The 21683-nt window shown below is 45.5% G+C and overlaps 1 protein-coding gene across 2 annotated transcripts in view; it reads left to right on the forward strand.

Annotated features, from left to right (window-relative positions):
* The window catches only part of LOC126253575 (serine/threonine-protein kinase meng-po), a 354496-nt gene that overhangs the window by 77195 nt on the left and 255618 nt on the right, over positions 1–21683 (forward strand). The window contains exon 2 of one of the 2 annotated variants that reach the window (XM_049954998.1): positions 6648–6860. The gene's annotated coding sequence lies outside the window, so the exon portion shown is untranslated. The remainder of the gene's footprint in view (positions 1–6647; positions 6861–21683) is intronic. The other variant, XM_049954999.1, reaches the window with a different exon arrangement.

Consider the following 21683-nt stretch of genomic DNA (forward strand, 5'->3'; position numbering starts at 1 on the left):
AGGGGGGAGAGGACGGAGCCTTGGGGCACACCGGCGGAGGGGAAGAAGGTGTAGGAATCGGCGTTATGGATGGTGACATGGGAAGGACGGCGGGAGAGAAAGGAACCGATCAGACGAACGTAGTTAATGGGAAGGGCGAAGGTTTGGAGCTTGAAGAGGAGACCGGAATGCCATACGCGGTCATATGCGCGTTCGAGGTCAAGAGAGAGGAAGATTGCGGAGCGACGGGAATTGAGCTGTTCGGAAAGGAGATGAGTGAGGTGAAGGAGAAGATCGTCGGAAGAGAAGGACGGCCGAAAGCCACACTGGGTAACGGGGAGGAGGCGGTGCTGGCGGAGATGCTGGTGGATGCGGCGGGTGAGGATAGATTCCAGGACCTTGCTGAAGACCGAGGTAAGGCTGATGGGACGGTAGGAGGAGACGGCGGACGGCGGTTTGCCAGGTTTGCGGAACATGAGGATACGAGAGGTTTTCCACAGGTCGGGGTAGTAACCAGTGGACAGGACTACATTGTAGAGCCTGGCCAGGGTGGAGAGGAAAGAGACAGGAGCTTCACGAAGGTGACGGTAGGTGACACGATCGTGACCAGGAGCGGTGTTGCGTTTGGTGCGGAGTGTAGTAATGAGATCCTGTGTAGTGATGGGGGCATTAAGTTCCGTGTGTGGAATGTTGTCCAAGTACTGGAAACCAGGAGCGAGGGGAGGGACAGAGGTGTCAGTTCGATCGCGGATATCTGGGAAGAGGGAGTAATCGAACCGGGGATCATCAGGGATGGAAAACACATCGGACAGGTAGGAGGCAAAGTGGTTGGCCTTACTAAGGGCGTCAGGGAAGGGGTGGTCATCGTGGAGAAGAGGATAGTAGGGGGAGGGCTTAGTGCCGGTAAGGCGACGGAAGGCGGTCCAGAACTTGGACGAGTTTATAGGGAGGGTAGCATTTAAACGGGTGCATGTCTGTCGCCAGTCCCGGCGTTTCTTAGCCGCGAGCAAATTTCGAATGTGTCGCTGTAGTTGCCGGTGGCGTCGTAGGGTGTCCGGGTCACGCGTGCGGAGGAAGGCACGGTAGAGACGACGGGATTCACGGAGGAGGAGGACGGCCTGTGGCGGCAAGGTAGGACGGTGGGGGTGGATGGCAACAGTAGGGACGTGGGCCTCCACGGCCTCAGACAAGGTCTGCTGGAGAAAGGAGGCGGCATGGGAGACATCATCGGGACGGCGGTAGGCGAGAGGGTGGCTGTCGACCTGAGTGGAGAGGGTATCCCGGTAGGCATTCCAGTTGGCACGGGAATAGTCATGGATGTACTTGGGGGGAGGGTCATGACGAGGGTCGGGGCGGGGGCGACGACCGTCTGAAACAGTGAGGAGGACAGGGAGATGGTCACTACCAATAGGCTCCAGGACATCCACCGTAATGCGACCAAGGAGGTTGGGGGAGGAGAGAATAACATCGGGAGTGGAATTGGATTCGGGGTGGGTGTGCTGGGGGATGGGGATGAGGTCGCCTTGAAGGGAGGAGAGGAACCGATGCCACCGCCGTAACTGGGCAGCGGAGCGACTATGGATGTTGAGGTCGGCGGCGATCACATAGGAGGAGAAGGTACGGTCGATGTGGGAGAGGAAGTCGAAAGGAAGAGGGGCGTTGGGGCGGACATAGATGGTGGCACAGGTAACGGTAAGGCCGGGGAAGAAGAGACTAAGGATCAGGTGTTCGGTGGGGTCGGGAAGGAGAGGTTGGAGCCGAACGGGGATCTGGCGGTGGTGGCCAATGGCAACTCCGCCACGCGCAACTGGGAGGGGATTATCGGATCGGTGGAGGAGATAGGGGGAGGTGTGGATGGAGTGGTGGGGTTGGAGGAAGGTTTCATTGAGGAGGAAGGCATCCACACGGTGGGTAGCATGGGTGTGCAGGAAGAGGTTCTTGTTGGCGGGAAGGGAGCGGATATTGTTGAACAGGATACGATGCTGTCGCGCCATGATAAGGATTTAGACGAGGGTGTCAAGGCGGGAGAAGGTGAAATGGGCCTGGTTATGGGAATAGGTGGCGTACATTTTAAGGTGGAAGATGGAACGGGCGGCGAGGGAGATCTGTTGGAGGGTGTGGGGGCGCTGAAAGGGATGGACGTTTTGGAGGACAATGGTGAGGAACCTGATGATGTCCTCAGCAGTGGGGGGGGGGGACGAAGGGAATTGCCAGGAGGGGTGGGGGCGTCCAGGGGATGGACAGGTACGGTGAGTTCAGGGGTAGTGGGAGGGGGTCGGGCTTTACACTTTTGGGAGTAGGTAGGGTGGGGGAGGCTGCAGGTATTACAGGAGGGAGGGGATTGAAGGTTGGGGCACTGCCGGAGGAAGTGCGCTTGTCGACAATGCGGGCAGGTGGGGGCCTCGCTGCTAGGAGCTGGGGCCGCCGCTTATATGGAGATCGTGGAGGGCGCCACCACACGTCACGTGGCGTCGATGGGTGGCTATCTCTGGCTATCTTTTGTTCTCTCGATTGCAGGCAATCGATTGTCACGTGATTGATGCAACATCGACCGCCATTTATTGTTCAATTTTAATCCTTCTTCTTTACGATTAAAATTGTATTGATGTTTGTGGATTTCAATTGCCTCTCTATACATACGTGTATAATAGTGCGACGTCCTCGCTAGCACGCTTGTCTCACCAAATTTTATTTCGTGATCTCCATCCTTAAAAACATGTTCCGCTACTGCCGATTTGTCGATATGTCCCAAGCGACAGTTTCTTTTGTGCTCCGTCAACCGTGTATTGATGCTTCTTTTTGTAGTTCCTATGTAAACCCTGCCACAACTACACGGAATTTTATATACCCCTGGGGTGGCTAGGGGGTGACGAGCATCTTTTGTTGATCTTAGGCATTCACTAATTTTCTTAGTATGTCTGAAAATAGTCTCCACCTGAAACTTGGCTAGTACTTTTCCAATGCGATCAGTGATGTTATGGATGAACGGAAGAAATACTTTTCCAGCTGATGGTTGTTGCTGTCTCCTATTTTTAGGCATTTTTCTACTTGGGTGAAGTGCTGAATGCCACCAACCCCACAACGAATGTGCTGAATGCCACCAATCGTCTGATAAAACAGTCTTCCATTCCTACAGAAGTTAAAAAGTATCTTTGTAAAACGGAGGCTTATCCTCCGAGATTATATGGATTACCAAAGATACATAAGCCTGATATTCCTTTGAGACCAGTAGTCAGCACAATTGGAGCTCCTACCCAAGAACTAGCCAGACACCTTGCCTCTTTGTTACAACCTTACATAGGCAAAACTGAGAGTCATATTAAAAACTCTCTACACTTCATTGAGAAATTGAGGGAAATTACTGTCGGTCCTAATAACATCCTTGTCAGCTTTGATATAGTGTCTTTGTTCACTAAGGTTCCAGTTGATGAAGCTCTCTCTCATATAGCCGATATGTTCCCTACTGATATAGTGGCCTTGTTCCAACACTGTCTAGACCTATTTTCAGTACAATGGTGAATTTTATGAACATATTGATGAGGTAGCCATGGGAAGCCCCCTAAGCCCCGCAATTGCGAATTTATTCATGGAATATTTTGAACATCAAGCACTGCAGTCGGCCAAAAAAAGCCCCTCGAAGTGGTATCGGTATGTTGATGATACCTTTGTAATATGGAATCATGAGGAAGAAGACTTGAATGATTTCCTGGTGCACTTAAATAGCATCAACCCAAAGATCAAATTTACTATGGAAAAAGAGAAGAACGGACAACTTAACTTTTTGGATGTATCAGTAATCAAACGGGCGGATGGGACCTTAGGCCATAAGGTCTACAGGAAAGGTACACATACTGATCGCTACCTCCATAAGAACTCAAACCACCACCCTAAGCAAAAGAGGGAGGTCATAAAAACACTAGTGGATAGGGCCAATAATATTTGTGAACCAGGCTACTTACAAGAAGAACTAAATCATTTACGAATTGCTTTTGCGAAAAATGGTTATACGAAAAACGAGAGTAACCGAGCACTTCACCCAAGTAGAAAAATGCCTAAAAATAGGAGACAGCAACAACCATCAGCTGGAAAAGTATTTCTTCCGTTCATCCATAACATCACTGATCGCATTGGAAAAGTACTAGCCAAGTTTCAGGTGGAGACTATTTTCAGACCTACTAAGAAAATTAGTGAATGCCTAAGATCAACAAAAGATGCTCGTCACCCCCTAGCCACCCCAGGGGTATATAAAATTCCGTGTAGTTGTGGCAGGGTTTACATAGGAACTACAAAAAGAAGCATCAATACACGGTTGACGGAGCACAAAAGAAACTGTCACTTGGGACATATCGACAAATCGGCAGTAGCGGAACATGTTTTTAAGGATGGAGATCACGAAATAAAATTTGGTGAGACAAGCGTGCTAGCGAGGACGTCGCATTATTACACACGTATGTATAGAGAGGCAATTGAAATCCACAAACATCAATACAATTTTAATCGTAAAGAAGAAGGATTAAAATTGAACAATAAATGGCGGTCGACGTTGCATCAATCACGTGACAATCGATTGCCTGCAATCGAGAGAACAGACGATAGCCAGAGATAGCCACACATCGACGCCACGTGACGTGTAGTGGCGCCCTCTACGATCTCCATATAAGCGGCGGCCCCAGCTCCTAGCAGCCAGTCGTCGACTCACCTCGGAAGATGTTCTCCGTAGTTGAGAACAAAACGTCAGGGAGAAGAATTTCTACAGATCGACCACGGCAACTTAGCCCGGAAGTGTTTACTGATAAAGACGCCGGCCGTGAAAGCCTACATGGGCGTGTTGTAGTGTTCATGTGGCGTAGTAGGTAGCGCGCTATTATGTTATTCATATTGTCGTGGGATCGAGTCTCTACGGTGACAATTTTTTATTTTCGTTTGTTGATTGTATATAATATGTTTATGACGTTTTTATATGTTATTTGCTACGTACCATTGTTTAAGTCTAGAACTTCCGAAATAGGCTACCTGTCGTGCTGTTCTTTTACAGACAAAACTGGTGATTTCTTCGATCATCATGGCTCAAAACATGCAATTTCGTGGGTGCTTTTGATTTAATATCTGCATGAGTACGGAGAAATATATTACTAAGTTGTGATAGTGAACGAACTGTGAAATATGGCACAAACATGCGAAGCAATATCGCCGGTCAACACTCTCAGCTCTCCCGACAAATTTTTAGTGCAGTTTCTCTTGCCTGAGAGCTGTCTACATCAGAGGTCTAAACTCGCAGAGTGCGGCTATCTGACATCTTGCCCCACTCTCAGACATTGCCAGCGAGCGCTCTCGACGCTGTTTACACGACACTTATTACTCGCAAAACCTCTCTGGTCGTGAAAACCTCTTGCGTGTATACCTAGCTTAAAGTTTTGGCTCATGCAATCCAAAGTTATGCTCATTTGTCGTTAGTTCTCCTCCCCCCCCCCTCACTACACACACACACACACACACACGTATCTATCCTGTATTAGTGAGACCATGTTGTCCGCAATTGCTGTTTAACTACATAAAGTATTTCAAATCGGTGTTTACTACTATTAAAAATGAGGGCGTATTTTAGCCTATGGATTTCGTCTGATTCATTTAGAACTTCATCAATGGACCACTAACATTGTTTTAGATAAAATAAAAAATGCGCTTTAATAGCTGGAAAGACGGATTTACAATCTCTTAAGTATGTAGCAGTAAGTATGTGCGGCTGGACTACTCGTTTATAATATGTAGTGGTGTACAGATGGCTTCCGCGTGAAATCAGCCTGTCTGTTAGTGAAAACCGTATCAAAATTCCTGTAGTAGTTTCTGAGGCTAGCCTTTACGCCTTCACTTACAGACAGGACAACGCGGAAGGGCAGCTTAATTTATAATGTGTTTAGATGACTTCCTGATGCGTGTAAAAACTTCGCTTGCAGAAAGTACAGATAACTTTCAGACGATAATTCCTCTTTTTTTTCAGTGGGTTAGTCAATAGTTGACACGAAAGTTTTTTTTACATGCGAATGACCTTAGGAAACTGTTTGTGGCTGTAACAGGCAGCCACGCGCGGATGTCAGAACGAGCGTCTGCACAGGAGACTCCCTACCTGACAGTGTCGACAATACGCGGCGGATGCGTACACGGAAATGCATGCCACATTCGCTAACCTAGACTACATTTGCCACGTAGTTCCGTCAACCAAATCCTGAGGAAGTATGGTGTCTCCATAATAACGACCCTCTCTAGCTTCGTTATCTACTAGTATTATCATAGATTTTGCGACAATGTATTTCACTTTGACAAAGTAGCTTCGTGAAATATTTGCGATGAGACAATTTCACGTATTAATTGTTGTGCCAACTTTTAGTTTGAGAGCTACAGAAAACTAGCGATAGTTCCGTAAATGTTGATTTGCGTCAATCTTATCAGTATAATCCGTACATCAGTTGATTTTTCCGTGTAGCTCGAAAAGTCACATTGTCACGTCCTTTCGTAGAACTCTTGTTTATTGCAGGCTTGAACATTTCGACAATAGGGAAACATATTAATGTCTTAGGGAGCACCTAATATAATCAAATCGTGATATACATATACATATGTCTCATTGTGTTTTTTTTGACTGTGCTGAACATTTGGCGTGTGTTTTCCAGATTTTCCTGAAGATTCCGGACTCGCTGGTGGAGGATGAGGCAGAGGACGGTGTGTGCCGGTGAGACGAGGTTTTGGTTTCGCAAGTGAACCAGAGTGGGGCCATTGTCTGTCGCGTCGCGTCGCGTTTCCTCGTCTGTCGCCGCCTCGAGCAGTTGGACTCGGCCGCCTATTAATAGACAGCTTCGCGACCGCCTACTGCCTAGCTGCTGCCGGTAAGCTAAGCCACGCACAAAACAGCTTCAGCCCGAAACACCGCACGCGAGCGCATAACTGTCCCACAGGTACTCCATCACCATACCACGCACTTTAGGTTACACCGCAAAACGAAAATGGCTCGCGACTTGTACATCGCACATCGTCACCTACCTACCGAGAGTTGGAGTCAGTATCTGACTGTGTTCTAGTACCTATCAGTTGGGAAGGGAAGCAACGTAACATAGCTGGTAACAAAAGAATATGATTTTATCATCATAATCTTGAACAGTTTCCAGCCTCTGGTCGGGTCTGTATTGAACATAGCCCTCTCCATCGTCTTCTGCCTTGCCACCATCACTCCGTCTTCACCTTGGTCCGGTCTTCTCCTTTCTTCTCGACACATTCCTCTACTCCTTTCAGCCATCTGTCTCCCGGTCTTCCTCTTGGTCTCTTCCCTTCTAGTTTCATCTCGTGTATCCTCCTCGGTATCCTCTTCTCCTCCATTCTCTTAACGTGTCCATACCATCTCAGCCTTGATTTCTCTATCTCCTCCTGTAGTGGTTCCACCTTCATTAACTCTCTGATCTTCTCATTTCCAAACCTGCCTATCTTTGTCACTCCAATACTGTTTCTCAAGAATTTCATCTCACAAGCTTGTACGTTGCGTTGCTCTCTTCCTTTCATAACCCAGGTTTCTGATGCGTATGTCAGGATCGGCACATAGTATGACCGGCATATAACCTTTTTACTGATTTGGGGTACATTCTTGCTCCATATCAGGCTTCTGACACTCTTCCCAAATGCTTCTGCTTTTCTCACCCGCTCGTTTATTTCTCTGTCGTTTTTTCCATCTTCCTGTATCAGGCTCCCTAGGTAGTTGAAACACTCTACTCTCCTCAATCGTTCCCCACCAATTGTTATTTCAGTTGTTCCTCTCTCCTTCTGTCTTGTTGTGATAATCATCTCACTCTTACTTATATTAAATTTCATCCCCTATTCTTGTAATGTTCGTTCCCATACGTCCAACTGCTCTTGTACTTCCTCCTTATTCCCCCAAATCATCAGATCATCTGTAAACACCATAGCTTTTATCCTCCTTTCACCAATTACTTGTGCTACTCTACTCATTATGTCATCCATCACTACAATGCTCGTCCAAGTCGTGGGAGATGGACAACGGCATGAAGTAGGGGATTGCCTGTAGGAGCGAGGTGCAGTGGGGACTGCATGTGTCCGGGATTGCTACAGTAGATGTTAAGGCCCTACAGGAGCCCTGAAAAGTGACGGCGAAGGGGGTCTGGTGAAGCTACGATAGGCCCAGAAAGGCAGTAGTGGATTATGATTTCTGCTTTCAAAAATAGAACGGGCCTCGGAATCTGATTTTATAATGAATTATATTATGGTGCTCAGTGTGGATCAATTGGAACGCTGTCAAACCACAGAAGCGGCTCATGTTCATGGCTCAGGTAGTGGATAAGGTGCATTTATCAGATAAGCATGTTAATAATAAAAACTTCGTTTCCGCGAATCGATCGCAGTAATAAGGCTTTTATTAGACACAGCCGCAGAAAGAAATAACTTCCAAAGACATATCAAACTGAAGAATATTAGCAGACACTGCAGTGCAGATAAGCGACTGTACACATTGTGCAACCATAGTATGATGCAGTTTCATCACTATTACTTATCAATATTATTGTGTTGTCTCTTCACCTTTTTATGTTTTTGTACTAAACAACTGCCTTGGGAAAACTGCATTCCATGTCAATTATCATCCAACTATTGTCGTCATATTGTGTGATCTTAAGCTCTCTTGGCGAATCAGCTGCCTGTTTTGCAGTCGGGCGTCCCGTAGGGTGCAGTCGTTAACGAAAAATAATACATCGACTGTGTACTTTAGCGTCATCTCGAGGTGTTGCCTGTAGCATGAGTGCGTTCACTACATGGCACCTCCTTTATACTGCTTGCCTACAGGGAATTCTGTGCAATATAAATAAACGAAAGTACTAAGAGGAGGCTCTTGAGATACGAGTGACCGCCGGCCTGATCAGTGGAGACGTAGACTTCAGTCTCAGTAAAACGACAGTCCCAGCGGTCAGACAACCGAAGTCAACTGAAGTCATATAAGCTGAGAGCGACTTCCATGCTCGATAGAGTTGCGGAAGCTGTGAAGGAGTGGAGTTCGCGCCCAGCATTCGGCGATCGCGTCTTTCCTCCAATGCTCCGCCAGACGCCACGTGTGGTCGGCTAGTGTATAATGGGATGGGGGTGAGAGTGTAAGGGAAGCTCGAGGTAATAAAGACACCCACTCTACAGGCATCATTTGAAAATGACAGCAAAGTACGCTGCTGCTCAAACAGGTGTTCCTAAAACGATACCACGCAGCGGGACACACGAGACCAATACAGATTGTCTTCATATTATTTCAGTCACAATATATATACTTTTAATTGACCACAAGGCACTTTGGAAAACTATTTATTTTATTAATTTCGTGTAACTTAACAACTGTCTGTATATAAAAATGTTTCATAACAAAGTATGACAATTCACTTACTTTTTAGCTAAGTAAATCACGAATATTCAGCCACAGACCAATCAAAAAGACGAATGATAAACTGCTGGTGAAAGTCAGCAAATAAACGAATAATAAACGGTTGGCAAGAGTCACTACGTCGCTTTGGGATACGCTGCGGTCGCAGTCGACAGCGGCGCACGACTTCAACATGGTGCTGCGATGCTATCTGAAGATAGCTGATAGGAGTGAACTCGAAACATGGTACCTCCCTTCGAATCCCAAAACTTGCTTCCGGTACACAGGAATAAGTTCTTCTGCGAACTTTCTAACGTAAGGCACAAATACAGGGTTTTTATAAATGAATATCGGCGTTTTAACGCTTTATAATATTTATTACATTAAACTTACAGTTATAAATGAAATGTCAAATGAAAGCGCAAATCAAGCAGTTTTACCAAGAACCTTATAAATGTTCAATGTGAACACCATTTGGCACACCGCACACATCAAGTCTATAGCCGAGTTCTTCCCAAACGTTGATAAGTGTGTCTTCAGTGGTTGTAGTAGCAGCTGCTTCAATCCGGTTTCTTAGTTCAGGGAGGTCTGCTGGTAGCGGAGACACGTACACACGATCCTTGATGAAGCCCCAAAGGAAAAAATCGCATGGCGTTAGGTCGGGTGAACGTGCAAGCCATGCAAAGCAAGTCCTGTCATTGGGCCCATTGCGGCCTATCCAGTGCTTGGGCTATAGACTTGATGTGTGCCGTGTGACAAATGGTGCTCACATTGAACATTTATAAAGTTCTTGGTAAAACTGTTTGAGTTGCTCTTTCATTTGGTATATCATTTATAACTCTAAGTTTAATGTAATAAATATTATAAAGCGTTAAAACCCCGATATTCATTTATAAACACCCTGTACAACATAAGTCGCTCGGGATATGATTTCCTATGCAGACACGATCTTGGGACACATCTGAAAAATTTTCCTCACTGACAGTCTACTGGTCTCTTCCAGCAGCCTGAATGTCTGTTCAAATGGTTCAAATGGCTCTGAGCACTATGGGACTTAACATCTATGGTCATCAGTCCCCTAGAACTTAGAACTACTTAAACCTAACTAACCTAAGGACAGCACACAACACCCAGTCATCACGAGGCAGAGAAAATCCCTGACCCCGCCGGGAATCGAACCCGGAAACCCGGGCGTGGGAAGCGAGAACTCTACCGCACGACCACGAGCTGCGGACGAATGTCTGTGAACTACACCGTCCAGTCACATTAATGTGATCACTGTCTATGTTCGACGTCAACGTGAAATAACCACTTACAGACAGCAGGTAGCGGCACTGGCGGTGGAGGGTATATAAATTGTGTCGGAGGGGGGGGGGATGGGGGGGGGGGGGGAGACAGTGGAACCATTGTCCCAATCCGTAAACGAACCGATTTTTCTGGCTTCCATATGATCACTAGCTGTGGGACCATGGCTGGAAGCGTTACCGAAATGGCTGTTTGTAATTTATCGAGTGCCATCTTGGAGAAAATATACCGTGCATGTGATATGGTGCTATTCAAAACCGGCACCGAAGCATCTGTGGTGCACTATAGTCTATAGATGACAGGGGTGAATGGCAGTTGCAGAATAGGCGCACAACTGTTGAGCAACTAACTGCGCAAATGAACCAAGACGCTACCAACAGAGTCTCCTCAACCACCGTTCAGTGGAAGTTGCTGGTTGCGGGTCTCCGCAGAAGGCTCCTGGTTCGTACACCCATCCTGACTCTGTTCATCGGTGACGAAGGCTGAAATTTGCACTCCAGTACTGCAACGAGACGTGCACTGAGTGGCCTTTTCAGATGAGTCATATTCTAAGATCCGACAGATAGATGGCCGTTGAGGTGTACGGCCCTGCAACAATCGTTGGAATGGTTCGGGACGGAGGTGGGAGCGTTGTGGTCTGGGGAATGTTTCCGTGGCATTCCCTGGCTGATCTCGCGATTTTGGAAGGCACTATGAATCAACACAAGTATGCATCTATCCTTGGAGACCATATCCAGCCCTACATGCAGGTTTTTTTTTTTTCGTCGGCACGATGATATCTACCAGTAGAACAACGCAACGTGTATTACTATTGGAAATGTACGTGCGTGGTTCGAAGAGCACCAGGGTGAGTCTACCGTTCTCCTTTCGCAATCAGATTCCGCGGATTTAGACCCAGACGAGAATCTGTGCAGCCACCTCGATCGGGCTGTTTGCGCTACGGATTCCCGACCAAAAAACCTAGCGCAGCTGGCCAAGGATTTTGAGTTGGCATGGCTCCACATCCGTGTCGGTGTATTGCAGAACCTCACCGACTCCCTGCACGCCCGCGCTGCGAAGGGCGGTTATTCAGGCTTTGGCAGGTGGTCGCTTTAATGTGACTGAACCGTGTGTCTTCCACACAGGAGGCGCACATTCGTTTGTCAAGGGAAGAGGCAGCCTGCACTCTGCGTCTACGTGTACATAAACAGCTACTCTCTGCTATCATTTTGAAGTACATGCCAGAGGATGGGTTGGGGTTGTTTTGGGGGAGTAGACCAGACAGCGAGGTCATCGGTCTCATCGGATCAGGGGAGGACAAGGAAGAAAGTCGGAGGTGCCGTTTCAAAGGAACCATCCCGTCATTTGCCTGGAGCGATTTAGGGAACTCACGGAAAACCTAAATCAGTATGGCCAGACGCGGGATTGAACCGTCGTCTTCCCGAATGCGAGTCTAGTGTGCTAACCACTGCGCCACCTCGCTCGGAGTGCCAGAGGATGCTTCTATTGTACCACGTACTAGAGTAGAGTACGGAAAGAAACACTGTGGTGAGCACTCTAATTAGCCTAGTCTTATCTATGCCGTCCCTGCAGCAGTGATACGTAGGGGGGGGGGGGGGTGTAATAGTACATTGCTAGACTGCTCACTTAAGGAATGTTGGGCTCTATAAGGTTCCCTTTCTGTGCAGCGACCGTGGAATATAAAATTATAAAGAATGTAGCCACCAGTAGCGGAAACATAATTTATTTATCCTGTTGCAAATCGATTTCGACTGATATCAGTCATCATCGGTGCATTTTTCTAACCGATAGTTGCCATAAGTAAAAGTACTGTTTTTGGCAGATTTCTGTTATGAAATAGAAATCTGCCAAGGACAGTACTTTTGCTTATGGCATGTATCGGTTAGAAAAATGCACCGATGATGACTGATATCAGTCGAAATCGATTTGCAACAAGATAAATAAATTATGTTTCCCGGACTCGTTGCTACATTGTTTATAATTTTGCTCACTTAATGTTGATTTTTGAAACTTTGTAAGTAGGTTTCGGCGGAACGATTGGCATCTGTCTTTAAAAGTCTAGCAGTTCAAGTTTTTGAGAACGTCCTTGACGTTCTTCCATGGGTCAAACAAATCTGCTTTAATTAGCTTTGCCTTTCTTTGTATACATTCAATGTCTCGTGTTAGTCGTATTTGTTAGGTGTCCCACACACTTGAGCAATATTCTATGATGGGTCGCACGACTATTTTATAAGCAACTCCTTTGAAGACTCAATAGATTTTCCCAGTATTCTACAACTGAACGGCAGTCTGTGCCAAATGTCACGCTCTGTCTGGCGACCTATCGACACAAGCCTAAAATGAATGGAAATGATAGAAGAGAGGGATGAAAATTCTCAATATTTATTACGCACTCGTCTAAGCAACGCTGCTGCAGATTTGCTATGAAACGATTTTACAATACCGTGTACAATTTAAAGATTTAGTTGGCAATGAAGGAGCAAAGAACTACAACGATCGAAAGACGAGATTCGTCGTTCAGTACTTCGAGAAGTACTTTGTGCTAAACTTGCGCATTGAAGCACGAGACGAAATTGGTGGTATGAATAGTAAAATTCTGAAGTTGCACGCATTATTTCACTGTCAGTTTCAACAGTTTTCTAAGGAAATGAACGAAGACTATGGAGAATTTATATATTACTGGTATCTACGTTGGTTGAGTTAACGGGGAAGTCTGGAACAATTTTTCGATACAAAACTCGCTATTGTTGATTGTATGCAAGAAAAAGGAGCGCAGGAACGAAAATTAAAACATTCTGAATGGGTTGCAGACATCGACTCGACTGCACACTGCCAACAAACCGAAATTGTGAGGTGAAAAACAACTTCTTTCTGATTTGATGGGGATGCTTTCAGCACATTCTGAGAAATTCAGTTCAGTTCTCTGCTCGTACTGTACTTAAAGAAACTGCGAGGTTGAAATATTCATTGTGGCCTTGTGAAGGATAGCTGCCTGAACATTTTGCTGTTATCGAGACCTTTTACCGTTTCAGTTGAAAGAGTTCTGTGGATGTGTGCATGTAACTGATTCCCATTTTAATGACAAAACCTTTTACGTTAAAACTGTCCAGGACGTCTACACTGCTTTCCTCAGGTAGTTTTCACGTCTCCACAATGAGGCTGCACACGCGCTGCAATATTTCGAGTGACATATAAGTGTGATAAATGTTTTTTTTTTCGATTATGAAACTAAATAAATCACGACTGCATGGAAACCAGAGTGCGGAAACCTGTGAAAATGTTTTTGGCCATCCGTATGCAGACAGTTTGAAACAGACAACAATTACAGTATGTCTTCGGTGCGCCAAAACGATTAAAAAATATCGATTTTCTTTTTGGTAATCTATGTTGTTGAGAAATGTGAAATATAAAACAAAGTGCGACTGCACTGCCATTTAAATGCGGCGCGTTCGTATTTTCCCACTCCACATCCCCCCTCCAAGCGCTCACATGGCGTGCCGTGGCGGTGGGGGAAACGTGCAACGAGGTGGAGTCCTATGGCCCTCGTGCCAAGGCACAAACTGCCAACCCAAATCTTTCCCGCCCCTCAGTGTATGGGATTATTCCATTACACTTACTTACAAACTATTATACCCAGGTATCTGTATGAGTTGACTTATTTCAACTGTAAACGAATGCTGTTATAGTTACAAAATATTACGTAAACGGAGTACCTAACTTTCAGAATGGAAACTAACTATCCCATGCACTCGTCTCGCTGGGGTAGGTCACACATTAACAGCGAGTATCGATTGTTTTACAATAAACAAGGTTTTGAAGCAAATGTTACTGTAGAACAATCAAGAGATCCAAATTTCCAAACTTATAAGTTTCGCTGGTGACGTTGTTTTCCCTTGCCTAGTGTCATCAGTTATCATCATCATCATCTTCATCTTCATCATCATCATCGTCATCGTCAACGTCATTGTAGTCATCATCATCCATTTGATATCCGCTGTGGGATAAAGGTCTGTCCTTCACATTGCTACGCAGTACAGCCGTTTAGATTTAATCATGCGTATTTCTCCTGCACATATTGTAATGTCATCAAACCATCTTCGATTAGGTCATCATATTAGTCTTTTCTTCTCCCTCGGAATCCAGCAAAGAACTTAGTTGGTCCATCTGCCATTCATGTCCCGGTCATCTCCATTTCAATCTGATTGCAGTCATAACTGCGTCTTCCGTTCCATTCTGTTTCCTGATTATTGATTATTTGCTTCTCTGTGTCTCCTAGTAGTTCCCTACACATGCCACTCCATGATTCACTGAGCGACCCCAATTTTTGAATTGTTTTCGCGTTAGAGGTCCAAGTCCCACAGCATCACTCAGCACCGGTCATACACTTAGATTGTAATTTTCTCTTTTTAGAGACACTGTAAGCTTAACATCTGAAAGCCTATTTAGTTTGCAAACAGCGCTATGGGCAGTTATACTCTATTCTTGATTTCTTTTGTCGTTCATCCAGTCATTGTCTGCCCTAAAAATAAAAACAAATCACTTGGACATGAGACTTGATAGTATTAACTCGTACCATTTTATTTTCGATATGTTGGTTCATCGTTGCCTTAGTCTACTTGTAACGGGTTTTCAATCCTACTTTCAAACGTGCTCTATTAAGTCCTTCCTTTCGTTGTCGAAGTTCATGTACCCCAGAGGCAAACACTAAAGTGGCATCAGTAAAATGAACGTGGTTCAGGTATGTCCCATTAACAAGCGTACATTTCTCTTCTCGTTTTAAGGATCCGAATATTTTCTTAACGAGTACTGAAAATAGTTTAGGCGATATGGAATCTGCTTGCCTGATTCTTCTCCCACTAGTCTGATGAAGTTTATTGGATGCTGCAACATATGTATACATTCTTTAATATGCTAACGCGTATAGAATCGATGCATTGATTCTCAAATAGCCTAACTTCAGTTGAAACTGAATGAGAAGCTGTCTCAGAATCTACAATTATCAGAAAAGTGGTAATTCATACTCACTGCTCCGTTCTGTAATTTGTTCACGCCTATCAAATGATCCCTTGTGCTGTACCAGTTCATAACGTCAGCTTGCTCCTTTGCCAGATTGAATCTAATGTTATTTTACCCCCTTGCTGATAAGTATCCTGTTGATTACGGGCAGGAGGCTGAAAAATCTGAAGTGTATTATGTTTTGTATGGCGTCTTTTTTCTAGCGTACAAAAGTTACGGTATTGTTCTACAATCTGGGAGTTGCCTTCCTGTGCCGGGATCGGCTGATTCTCCAGCGCCTCCTCACTATAAGCAGGAAATCCAGGTTAATGCGCTGGTTGAGACAAAGTTCTTCAATTCTCACTTTAACGCTGTTACTGTGATATCTAACTCAGGGTGCTTGTTGGGAATTTGGGGAAAACATAGCAAACAAACAACGGATCAGGAGACAGATTGAGCGGAAAACGTAGTTAAGACCCTAATGATAGTGAAATGGAAGTGGGCAACACATTTAGCCAAACGAACGGATGGTCGGTACACCAAGGATAGACACAGTCTGCTAGATTCCAGGAGACAGTAATAGATCGAAAGGATGACCCAACGGAAGGCGGATAGCTGTTACAAGAATATGTGCTGCAGCATACTGGATGCGTGCAGGTGAAGACTGTGACACACGGTCGGGTCTCGGGGAACTTTGATCCAACAATGGATAGCTAATGGCCGCTGCTGTTGCTGATGATGTTGAAGCTGGCCTAGTCTATTTGGAACATTAATTACTCTTAGCCTTATGTATATCGTATTATTATTACTGCATTAATATTGCAGCAATGACTGTCAAGTCGCTGATGATTCTACATAAGTTAGTTTTCAATAGGATATAGGATGATACAATGAAATTTTGTTGAGACAAGCAAAAAACCATAGGATTATTGAAGTCGCCAGAACATAATCTTATGCTAGGTAGACATCACATTTCATCAATTAAGATGGTACACAGCTCAGTAACTAACAAAAGAGAGGCATTATACAAACATTCCTTAGCTTGTTTAAATGTATGTATAGTTGAAGTTCTGTCTGAAAAACAAGTAGCTGATGATCAAAACAATGATTTGCTCAAGTAATACTAAATGAGATGCATATAGCCATTCGTAGTATGAACGAAGGAAAGGCGATTGGAAATAATCTTGTTTCGATAGAAATGGCCAACGCCAGCCATGTCAGACACTCCGTCGATCTAGCGATTTGCTAGGGATTGTTTCCAGAAGAGGTTCCAGTTCTTCCGCGCACTCGGAGTAAAATTTATCGGACACCTCTACCAGGTCCTGTGGCCTTTGTTCAATCGAGGGTGTTTTAATCTGCCAGGAAGTTTCAGGTAGGCACACGCTTCGCTGCAGAGTGAAACTTCATTCTAGAAACAATCCCCTGGGCTGTGACTAAGTCATTTCTCTACAATGTCCTTCCTTTAGGAGTGCTAGTCTCGTAAGGTATGCAGGAGAACGTCTGTGAAGTTTGGTTGGTAGGAGATGTACTGGGGGAAGTGAAGCTGTGAGGTGGAGTCGTGAGTTGAGGCAGGATAGCTTTGTGTGAAGAGCGATTGCCCGCGTAAGGCAAATGGTCGGGGTTTGCGTTCTGGTCTGGCATACCGTTTTAATCTGCCACGATGTTTCAAACTTTTGTTTGTTTGCGGTTCAAAATGGTTCAAATGGCTCTGAGCACTATGCGACTTAACTTCTGAGGGCATCAGTCGCCTAGAACTTACAACTAATTAAACCTAACTAACCTAAGGACATCACACACATCCATGCCCGAGGCAGGATTCTAACCTGCGACCGTAGCGGTCGCTCGGCTCCAGACTGTAGCGCCTAGAACCGCACGGCCACTCCGGCCGGCGTTTGTTTGCGGGTACATGTCTGTAGTCCTGGTTAACAGTGAGATTCCCGTGTCACTGTACCGTAGCACACTAGTAAAGGAGGCAAAATGAAATGACGCAGTCCATTGGTAAACTGGAGTATCGTGCGGTGTTTCGTTTTCTGCATCTGAAGGGAAACAGTTCATGCTGAACTAATGTGAGAGTAGGAAAAAAAGGACACCATCATGCGACACAGTGTTACATGGCGCACATGCTTCCAGTGTGGTCAAACAAGTCTGTAAGATGAAGAAGAATATGGCAGACCATATCTCTGTGAAGAGTTGGGAATCGCAATAAGAGTCTCTGACGCTCGAAGACCAGCGTATCAGAATTGTGCCGATGATGAAAAAGGTAAAATTCAGTCACGGATCATCCCATAGGACATTTTGAACATGACGAAGGTCGCCGTTCGCTGGGTTCTGCGACTGCACCCACCAACTGAAAAAGCCCGAGCGATCTGAAGCAACAACGGAAATACTGCAGCTATGTTACACCAATACAGATGCCATCTTGTATCATCATGACCCCCAGACAGTGAAAACTTATTTTCACCACCACCGAAAAAGGCAAAAAACCAACCACCATCGGACATGGAGGTACTGTGTGTTTCCTCAAACTGCAGTGATCTAGTGGTAATATACTGTCGAGTCATATTAATGTGATCAACTGTCACAAGTCTGAATAACGACCTTCTGCACCGCAGACCGCTGCAAGATGTGCAGGAAGAGGGTCAGTGAGGTTCTGAAACGTACCGACAGCGATGTGGAGGCATGTCGATCACAGTGGGGTGGCCAGCTGTGCCGGGTTTCTCCGTTGAGGATCAATGCGCCAACAGCCCGATCTAAGTGGTTTCACCGATCTTCGACTGGGTTTACAGGTTTGGTGGTCAGTGGTGTACTGTTAACTCATCCAAAACCATTGGCGTACGTTGAGAGATGTGTGACACGTTACGTTATTCTGCTGGTAGATGCCATCGTGCCGAGGAAAAGCAAACTGCATGTAGAGGTGACATGGTCCCCAAAGATAGATACACACTTGTGTTGCTCCATTGTGCGTTCCAGAAAGACGAAATCACCCAGGAAATGCCACGAAAACATTCCGCGGACCGTACTCTCCCTCTTCCGGCCTGAGCCACTTGCATTCAGACGTTTCACGCCGTAGACGCCAACGGCCATCTGTTCGATGGATCATAAAATGTGATTCAGCTGAAAAGGCCATGAGTCGCCGCTTAATGTACTGGCGTGCAAATTCCAACCTTCGTCGTCGATGAACAGCAGTCGGCTTGGATGCATGAAATTGGAGCCTAGTGGAGGCCCATACATAGCAATGTTCGCTGTACGTTCGTTGGCGAGACACAGTTGGTAGCCGCTTGGTTCCGCTAGGCAGCCAATTGGTCAACAGTTTCACCTCTGTTCTCCCGTACACAATTCCGCAGCCGTAGTTCACCCCTGTCATCTACGGCCCATTTGTACACCCCTAATTGCCACAGTGGCGGTTTTGGATAAGTCAGTTTGCCATGCACAGTGTACTTTAAGCACAGCAGAACGCGAACAGTTTACAAACATAAAATGGCTCTGAGCTCTATGGGACTCAACATCTGAGGTCATCAGTCCCCTAGAACTTAGAACTACTTAAACCTAACTAACCTAAGGACATCACACACATCCATGCCCGAGGCAGGATTCGAACCTGCAACCGTAGCAGTCTGAAGCGCCTAGAACCACTCGGCCACACCGGCCGGCTTACAAACATACCGTTTTGGAAATGCTTCCACCCTTGGACCAAAAGCCAACTACCACGCTCTTTTGGACGTCAGTTAAAGAGCTCTGATCTGCATTACGATTAAGAGTGCACTATTTTCTGGGTCCCCCAGACACGTTTTATATACCCTCCACTGCCAGAGTTGACGTCACTGCATTGTGTAGATACAGGGGGTGAACAAAAATTTAGAAACACAACATATTAAGATGCCTGCTACGGTGCAGGGAAACCATTGCCATTCAGAACAGTCGTCTTGGAATGGATAAATACGGGTCCTGTATGGTTTTAGAGAGAATCTTATACCATTTTTCCTACAAAATAGTGACAAGTTCAGGTAAAGATGATGGAGATGGACAGCGATCACTCAACCTTCTCTCTAAAGTTGACCAGAGAGGCTGAATAATACTGAGATCAGGTGACAGCAGTGGCCAGCGGAGATGCGACGTTTTGTCCTCGTCCTCACAAAAATGGTCCTGGACAACGCGAGCTGTGGAAACAGGGGCTCTGTGGTCCTGAGACATAGCATCACCATTGTACTGTGGGATGGATCTGATGAGCCGAAACAGTCACCTAACCCTTGGCAGTAGTGCCAACTTGTAAAGTAACCATGGGGCCCATGGAATATTTGACAGTCCAAGTCATCACCAAACCCCCCGCCATCTATCGATCTCGGAAGCAAGCTGTTTGCATCGTAAGCTTGGCATGGAGCACACCAAACGTAAACCCTATCTAAAGTTGGGAATAGTGTGAAACAAGACCATTCGACCAAATGACATTCTTCCACTGCCATAAGCTAGGTTATATGGCTTCGGCGCCACGTTATCCTCTTAAGGGTATTTGCGTCACTCGTGACTGTTTTGGCATTCCAGCCTGCTTTGCAGTTTCCCGCTCACCGAGCTCCCTTCTCGTTGTTTTGATGCTGACATGGTTCGCGAGTGCAACATGCAAGTCTACAGTGATTTTTGTAGCTGTCGTCATAATCCTCTTCAATGACCGTCCGTCCCAATGACTCCACAGATACTTTCGTCCGCATTATGACTTAACGATGATGTTTCTCTCCTTTCCCTGTGTGTTGTTCTGAGCACGACTGGCACTTATAACATACTGAGGACATTTTACAGCTGCCGTTTGAGGTAAAACACAGCAGCGCAACGCCCAGCTAGCATCTGAGTTTCTATTCAAACAGGCATTTCTCGCCTTGTTTCTATATTTTTGTCCAATCCCTGTATGTTCGTAAGGGATTTCAGATCGATTCCGTATTTCTGGATTTCCGGAAGGCTTTTGACACTGTACCACGCAAGCGGCTTGTAGTGAAATTGCGTGCTTATGAAATATCGTCTCAGTTATGTGACTGGATTTGTGACTTTCTGTCAGAGGGGTCACAGTTCGTAGTAGTTGACGGAAAGTCATAGAGTACAACAGAAGTTATTTCAGGAGTTCCTCAAGGTAATGTTATAGGCCCTTTGCTGTTCCATATCTATATAAACAATTTGGGGGACAATCTGAGCAGCCGTCTTAGGTTGTTTGCAGATGACGCTATCGTTCATCCACTAATAAAGTCATCAGAAGATTAAAACAAATTGCAAAACGATTTAGGAATGATATCTAAATGCCGCGATAATTAGCAGTTGACACTAAATAACGAAAAGTGTGAAGTCATCCACATGAGTGCTAAAAGGAATTCGTTAAACTTCGGTTACACGATAAATAAGACAAATATAATGGCCTAAATACCTAGTAATTACAATTATGAACAATTCAAATTGGAAGGAACACATAGAAAATGTTGTGGAAAAGGCTAACCAAAGACTGCATTTTATTGGCAGGACACTTAGAAAACGTAACAGATCTACGCTTATTCGTCCTCTATAAGAATACTGCCAGGCGGTGTGGGATCCTTGCCAGACAGGACTGACAGAGTACATCGAAAAAGTTCAAAGAAGGGCAGCAGGTTTTGTATTATCGCGAAATATGAGAGAGTGTCACAGAAATAATACAGGATTTGGATTGGGTATATTTAAAACGAAGGCGTTTTTCGTTGCGACGGAATCTTCTCACGAAATTCCAATCACCAATTATTTCCTCCGAATGCTAAATTATTTTGTTTACACCGACCTAAATAGGGAGAAATGATCACCACGATAAAATAATGGAAATCAGAGCTAGTACGGAAAGATGCAGGTCTTCGTTCTTTCCGCGCGCTGTACGAGATTGGAATAATAGAGAATTGTGAAGGTGGCTCGATGAACAGGCACTTAAATACGATTTGCAGTGCATCCGTGTAGCTGTAGATGTAGATGTGGATGCAAGTCACAAGAGCGAGCTACCGAAACTGCC

This window comes from Schistocerca nitens, chromosome 4, assembly GCF_023898315.1.
Source record: "Schistocerca nitens isolate TAMUIC-IGC-003100 chromosome 4, iqSchNite1.1, whole genome shotgun sequence".
Lineage (NCBI taxonomy): Eukaryota > Metazoa > Arthropoda > Insecta > Orthoptera > Acrididae > Schistocerca > Schistocerca nitens.